We start from the raw sequence: 6,198 nt of genomic DNA on the forward strand, positions 1-6,198 counted from the left end.
TACAACGAACTGCCATTCCGCCACCTTATCCAACACTTAGATGGAAATACAACAGGCACTACATATAGGATATCCCGACCGATTGGAAAGGCCCTACCTGATTGTGAAAGACTACCAGTTGTTGTTGATTTTAATCTTATCGATTGTGAGATTCAAAAAGTTGAAAAGCGTATTCTTAGCAAGTACCGATTGTACTTGCTTGAGATATCAGAAGTAGTCAAATTAGGACATTGTTCAGAAGAATTTGTAGTACGTGATCCTGGCCCAATGTCAAAGTTGGCATCGCTGAGCGGTGCAATAATGTGGTTCTAATATAGCCGTCTCTGGAACTGTGTCCACACACTTTACTTGAAGCTTCGGTCACTAGCTTAACGCATCTTTCAACTGCCTGTGTATGTGTGTATGGCATGGCAAAATATCTATACTCATAACAGGCTTGAAGTCATTGCTCACATGCTGTTTTATCTCTCATTAGTCAATGTTCTTAGCAGTAGAGGGGAGTCAGTGTACTGATGTTCCACTTGATAATTTCGTAATACTATTTAGCTTCAAAGTTTAAGTTTGGTGGTTTAAAAATTCTGATAGAGTCACTTTATGATATTCCTTGTTTTCCTTCATGATACGCCTAAATCCCAGCTCTCGGATATGGTTTCTTTCATCAGTTACCATAGCCAAAGGTAAATTTTCGCGATGGGCAAAGTAGGCATTCCGGTGTAAAACGGGATCAACAACTTGAAGAAGCTCTTCTGGTAAGTACCTTGAAGATTCAATGATTTTGTAATCTTGTCTAGGCCCATCTGTGAATTTGTGGTTTATTTTTGTGGCAAACCACATAGACATATTATAACATTTGAGAATGAATGTGACAATCTCTCTCAGATTTTCAGGAGGGTTGGACACACTGATTTAGAAACGCAAAACTCGGTTTGCAGTAGTAAGCCATCTTGAATGTGAGGTTGGGCTAGGATCACGTACCCACTACAAAGTTTTCTGAACAATATATTGGCTTGATGACTTCTGATATCTCAAGCAAGTACAATTTTGGTGCTTGCTAAGAATACGCTTGTCAACTTTTGGAATGTCACAATCAATAGGATTAAAATCAATAAGTGGTAGTCTTTCAGAATCAGGTAGGGCCTTTCCAATTGGTCCGGAATATCCTATAGGGCCTGTTGAATTTTCATCTAAGTATTGGAAAAGGTGGTGGAATGGCAGTTCGTTGTAATGGAAAAGATAATTACTCCATTGTAGAGGTATTCCCACATGTATCTTTATTTGGAGCTGCGCGCGCTTCGCTGGCATTCGTCACTTTCGCCTCGCCTCTCGGTAGTCTGCTGTTTTTGACGAAGCTGCGCGACCGAATTCCACTTGAATATCAAAATTTATCTTATATGCTTGGATTTTAAATATATTATTGTAATTGAATTAAACTATAGTGTCTCTAAAAGTCGTATGATTAAATTGTACCAAACAGTCAATCTTTGAAATTTTGCAAAATCTACTAATTTTTCTCATTTTGTATTATGTTGCGCGACCGGAAGATATGAAACAAATGTATAATAAGAGCATTTATATTGATTTTAAATACTTTTACTAGTTAATTCATGGTATAGGAACGCAATTAAAACCATCTGGCCTGTTTAAAAAAATATATGAAAAATTAAGGTTTTTCACAATTTTTGCTAACTTCGATGGCATTGCGCGACCGGAAGACAAATTAATAAAAAAATAATAATTAGCGCTTTTTTCAAGTCTATACCAACGGCAACTTTTGCGCACTATAGCGATCTGAAATAATAAAAAAAGTTTTTTTCGAACCACCCTATTAAATATGCTTTGAATTTGAATACACTGGGTACAATGTTTCAAGACTGGACTATTTAATATTAGCGCTAAAAAACAAACAAAATTATTGCACATTTAGATTACCCTTTCCTCCGTCTGAAACAGAAACTGTTCTATCTGTCCAGTTCAATCTCTTTCAATTACTGAGAATTGGAAATGAAAGTATTATAGAACGTGCGCCAATTTTTTGTAATCGCTTTTACTTAAATTGTTTATTTTTATTGAACAAATAGTATCGTACAGTAAATTATGTTTTAGTTTTATTCGGAAAGTGCGACGAATTGTTTGAGATATGAAACAAAGAAGTTACGAAGTTAGGCGATGATAAAGTGTTAAAAATTTGGAATATTGATGTGAAATGAAATGTGAAAACTGTAAGTAGATGTATAGTTGTTTGTGTTCAGAAGTTTTCATTTTTTTTTTTGGTAATACAGGAATATTAACAATACTTTGGGATTAAAAAAATGTACAAATTCTGTAGAATTTTTGTGGATCTTGTGAGAATTTCAGTTTTGCTGGATGATGTTTAATTTTTTGTGCTCCAGTTTTGTAATTTCTTTTTCACCTCTGCCTCTATTTTAGTATGAGCTCTCGTCTGAATACTTTCAAGTTTGTATTCGAGTCTTATGTCTTTCTGTTCAGTTTTGGGGACTTCTTTGCGGGTACTTTTTATCTCTTGGGGTACTACGTTATTGCTAATATACCTACTCCATTCGTTTTTTAATTGATGTTTTGGTGTAGAGGTACCCTCTTTTTGTCGTAATGTAAACAATTGGCTTATTGTACATTGTGTATATTATGGTGTATGTTTTGAGTGATATAGTAAGTACCGATCCAACAAAGAAGAGATTTATTTATTAAAAATCTCTTATTTCGGCCTATATCTAAACTCACGACCTCGCAGAGTATTTAAGCTTAGTAAGTTGAGGCTCTTATAAGCAATATCGGTAGAAGACGTCAAAAATTTGGAAATAGAAGAATACGTAGAAATAAAAGGAACGGAGAATTTTAAACATTTGGGTTTTACAATGTCGAAAAACGCAACAACAGAAGAAGAGATAAAAAATAGATTGGGACAGACAACATCTTGTATAAGACAACTCCATAGTGCAATCTCGAATAAAAACATCAAAGAAAAAACAAAAAATATATATACCAAACAATAGTCTGAAGTATCATGACATATGCAGCAAAAATTTGGATCATAAACAAAAAAAAAACTAAAGAGCCTTCTGTCGACCGAAATGAAATACTGGAGAAGATGCTGTGGCCTTACCAGAAGAGACAGAATATTAAATGAAGAGATAATGAAAAAAATGAGAGTATATAAATAAAAAAAGACTAAAATTGTATGGCCACGTACGTAGAGCAGAAAATACATGGGTGAACAAGGTTGCAGAATGGAGTTTAAGAGGAACAAGATGGAGAGGACGACCGAGAAGATCAAGGAAAAATGAAGTAAATGAAAATGAAACAATGTCAAATAAAGGATTGAAAGACGGAGACTGGTAAGGTTGTGAAAAATGGTAGTGTTGGCTGACGGAATTGGTTTTCTTTTATTAAACAAATACTACAGTCGAACCCGCTTATTGGAATAGCCTTCGTGCCAAGCAAAAGTATTCCTATAACGGGGTTATTCTAATAACCGATCATTGGTGCCTGGTAGAAACGTTTCGGGACCCCAAATTTCTATTCCTTAAAGCGGAATATTCCTTTAACAGGTATTCCAATAAGCGGGTTCGACTGTATCTACAGTAGACAGTAGATTATGTTCTAGTTTTATTCGGAAAGTGCGACGAATTGTTTGAGTTAAGAAACAGGGAAGTTATGAAGTTGGGCGATGATAAAAGTGTTAAAAATGGGAATATTGATGTGAAATGAGATGTGAAAACTGTAAATAGATTATTTATAGTTAGTTGTGTTATGACTCTTTTTAATTTTGTTCAAATAATATAGGAATATTAACAACTTTTTCACTTTCATTCTTTATTTCTTTCTTTCTTTCTTTCCAAATTTTTCTTTTGGTCGACTGTTTGCTGTATGTGCAGTACTACCTATCGTAATGCCTTTCTATTATGTAGTTTTTCATCTACTATATTGAATTTTGTGTATTCTATCTTCCCATCATTTTCCCTTGGTCTGCCCTTTTTTCTTCTCTTTTTACTCTTTGCTTCTCTTATTGTCTTAGTTAATTTTTTTAGCTTTTATTTATTAAATGACCGTATCAACTCAGCTTTATTCTTTCAATTTTTTTTAGTAGAGGTTCTTCATGGATTTACCACCTAATGTCTTTATTTATATATCTCCTGAATATTAAAAATTTGTATGTAGATACTTCAAATTGCTTGCCAGTACACCTAATTCTGTTTCATCAGCGTTAGATATTTGAGAAAGTTGTAGATTATTTTCTGTAATTAGTAATTATAGTCTCCAATTCGTAGCAAAAATCTGCCAAAGCTTCTATATGGGTACCGAGGTTTTCGTCTTTAGGGTAGGTTCAAGATTTTTGTGACGTTTTTGAATCGATGTAATCAACTATGAAAAGTTGTTGGATGTTCAAATGTTCCGAAAAATTTCCGTTTGCTTCACACACATTGGCCCAGACATTGGTACGCCCTCCGATCTTTTCTACAGGATTCTTAAGATCTACGATATTAATTGATTGTTTCAACAGTGCTTCATCGAGTGTTTGAAAAGTTTAACCTTTCAATGATTTCCGTCCAGATTTTCGAGAAAAATATTTCCCTTGCGTTTAACATTGGTTGTCGCCATTTTGAAAACAATGACATCTGTATATAATATATAATATATAATATATAATATATAATATATAATATATAATATATAATATACAATATAGCAGAATACTCTTTTATAGTAGTAGGGGAGTAAAGTATGCTAAATTTGCAGTTACTCGAGCGTTATGGCGACCTTTTGGGTTGTGAAGAGTAGGTCCTAAAACCAAAAAAAGTTAAGTAAAGGTTTCCGTTTTAGTGGGGACTTTCCATTTTTTAATTTAATTTTCCATTTCCAACAATCATTTTTCCGATTATAGCGCCATCTCTCCATAATTCGAAAGAATGTTTCGAACAAAACTTACTTATTTTTACGTAAGCAATCCAAATCTGCAATAAAAAGTGGAGGCTCCTATTTAAGATTTTAAAGTAACCCCCACCCCACCTCCCTGGGGGTCGTGTTTGGTGTCATTCGATAGATTTTTCAAAAATATTGAATACGTGTATTTTTCAGTTTTCTGATCAGGTGTTCATTTCGCGAAATATCGCGGGGTTCTTATTTAAAATTTTAAATTTACCCCCCACCCGTCTACGTGGAGGTCGTGTGTGGTATCATTCGATAGATTTTTGAAAAATATAAAACACGTATTTTTTAGTTTTTCGATCTGACGTTCATTTCGCGAAGTATTCGCTTTTTTTTGTAAAATTTAACGTACCTTAACTTAATCTGACAGTTTCTAGTTTTTCTAAGGGTAGATTTTTTGGCCCCCCTTAACGAACTTCCCTGTATTAAGAGCCAATATATGGTAGTGGTACACTTACAGGGTACAAGGTTTCTCCCCATGTGATAATCTGACGCTCTCGAATAACTGTAAAAATCCCCGCTTGGGCACCCCTACTATAGCCATCAACAATATGTAAATGTTTCAACGTCATTTTTAACGTCAACATAGATGCTTAAAAGTATTGTATAGCCACTTTTTTAAATTATATTTTTTTCCAAGTAAGTAATTATTTAATTTGTTAGATCAATTTGCCCGATATTTATGTATATTTTATTGGTGTAGCCGTTCGTAGACATAATTTTGCATATTTAAAAAAACTTTGCATAAATTTACATATTAAGACTCTTGTAATTTCAAATTTATTAATTAGCACCTAGGAATATTTGATATTTTGAACAGAGTTATTCCATATATTAAAGAGATGAAAAAGATAAACACATAAAAAATGGCAATAATAAATATACATATACAGGGTGTAACGAAAATACAGGTCATAAATTTAATCACATATTCTGAGACCAAAAATAGTTTGATTGAACCTAACTTACCTTAGTACAAATGTGCATATAAAAAAAGTTACAACCCTTTGAAGTTACAAAATGAAAATCGATTTTTTCCAATATATCGAAAACTATTAAAGATTTTTTATTGAAAATGGACATGTGGCATTCTTATGACAGTAGCATCTTAAGAAAAAATTATAGTGAAATTTGGACACCCTATAAAAATTTTATGGGGGTTTAGTTCCTTTAAACCCCCCCAAACTTTTGTGTACGTTCCAATTAAATTATTATTGTAGTACCATTAGTTAAACACAATGTTTTTAAAACATT

At 33.3% G+C, this 6,198-nt stretch overlaps 1 protein-coding gene across 3 annotated transcripts in view; it reads left to right on the forward strand.

Annotated features, from left to right (window-relative positions):
• Window positions 1-6,198, forward strand: part of LOC114329367 (protein slit-like) — a 188,898-nt gene that overhangs the window by 158,083 nt on the left and 24,617 nt on the right. The window contains exon 1 of one of the 3 annotated variants that reach the window (XM_028278448.2): window positions 2,059-2,219. The exons of the other annotated variants lie outside the window; for them this stretch is intronic. The gene's annotated coding sequence lies outside the window, so the exon portion shown is untranslated. Of the gene's footprint in view, window positions 1-2,058; window positions 2,220-6,198 lie in introns of those variants that run through there. 3 annotated transcript variants of the gene reach the window in all.

This window comes from Diabrotica virgifera, chromosome 7 (genome assembly GCF_917563875.1).
Source record: "Diabrotica virgifera virgifera chromosome 7, PGI_DIABVI_V3a".
Lineage (NCBI taxonomy): Eukaryota > Metazoa > Arthropoda > Insecta > Coleoptera > Chrysomelidae > Diabrotica > Diabrotica virgifera.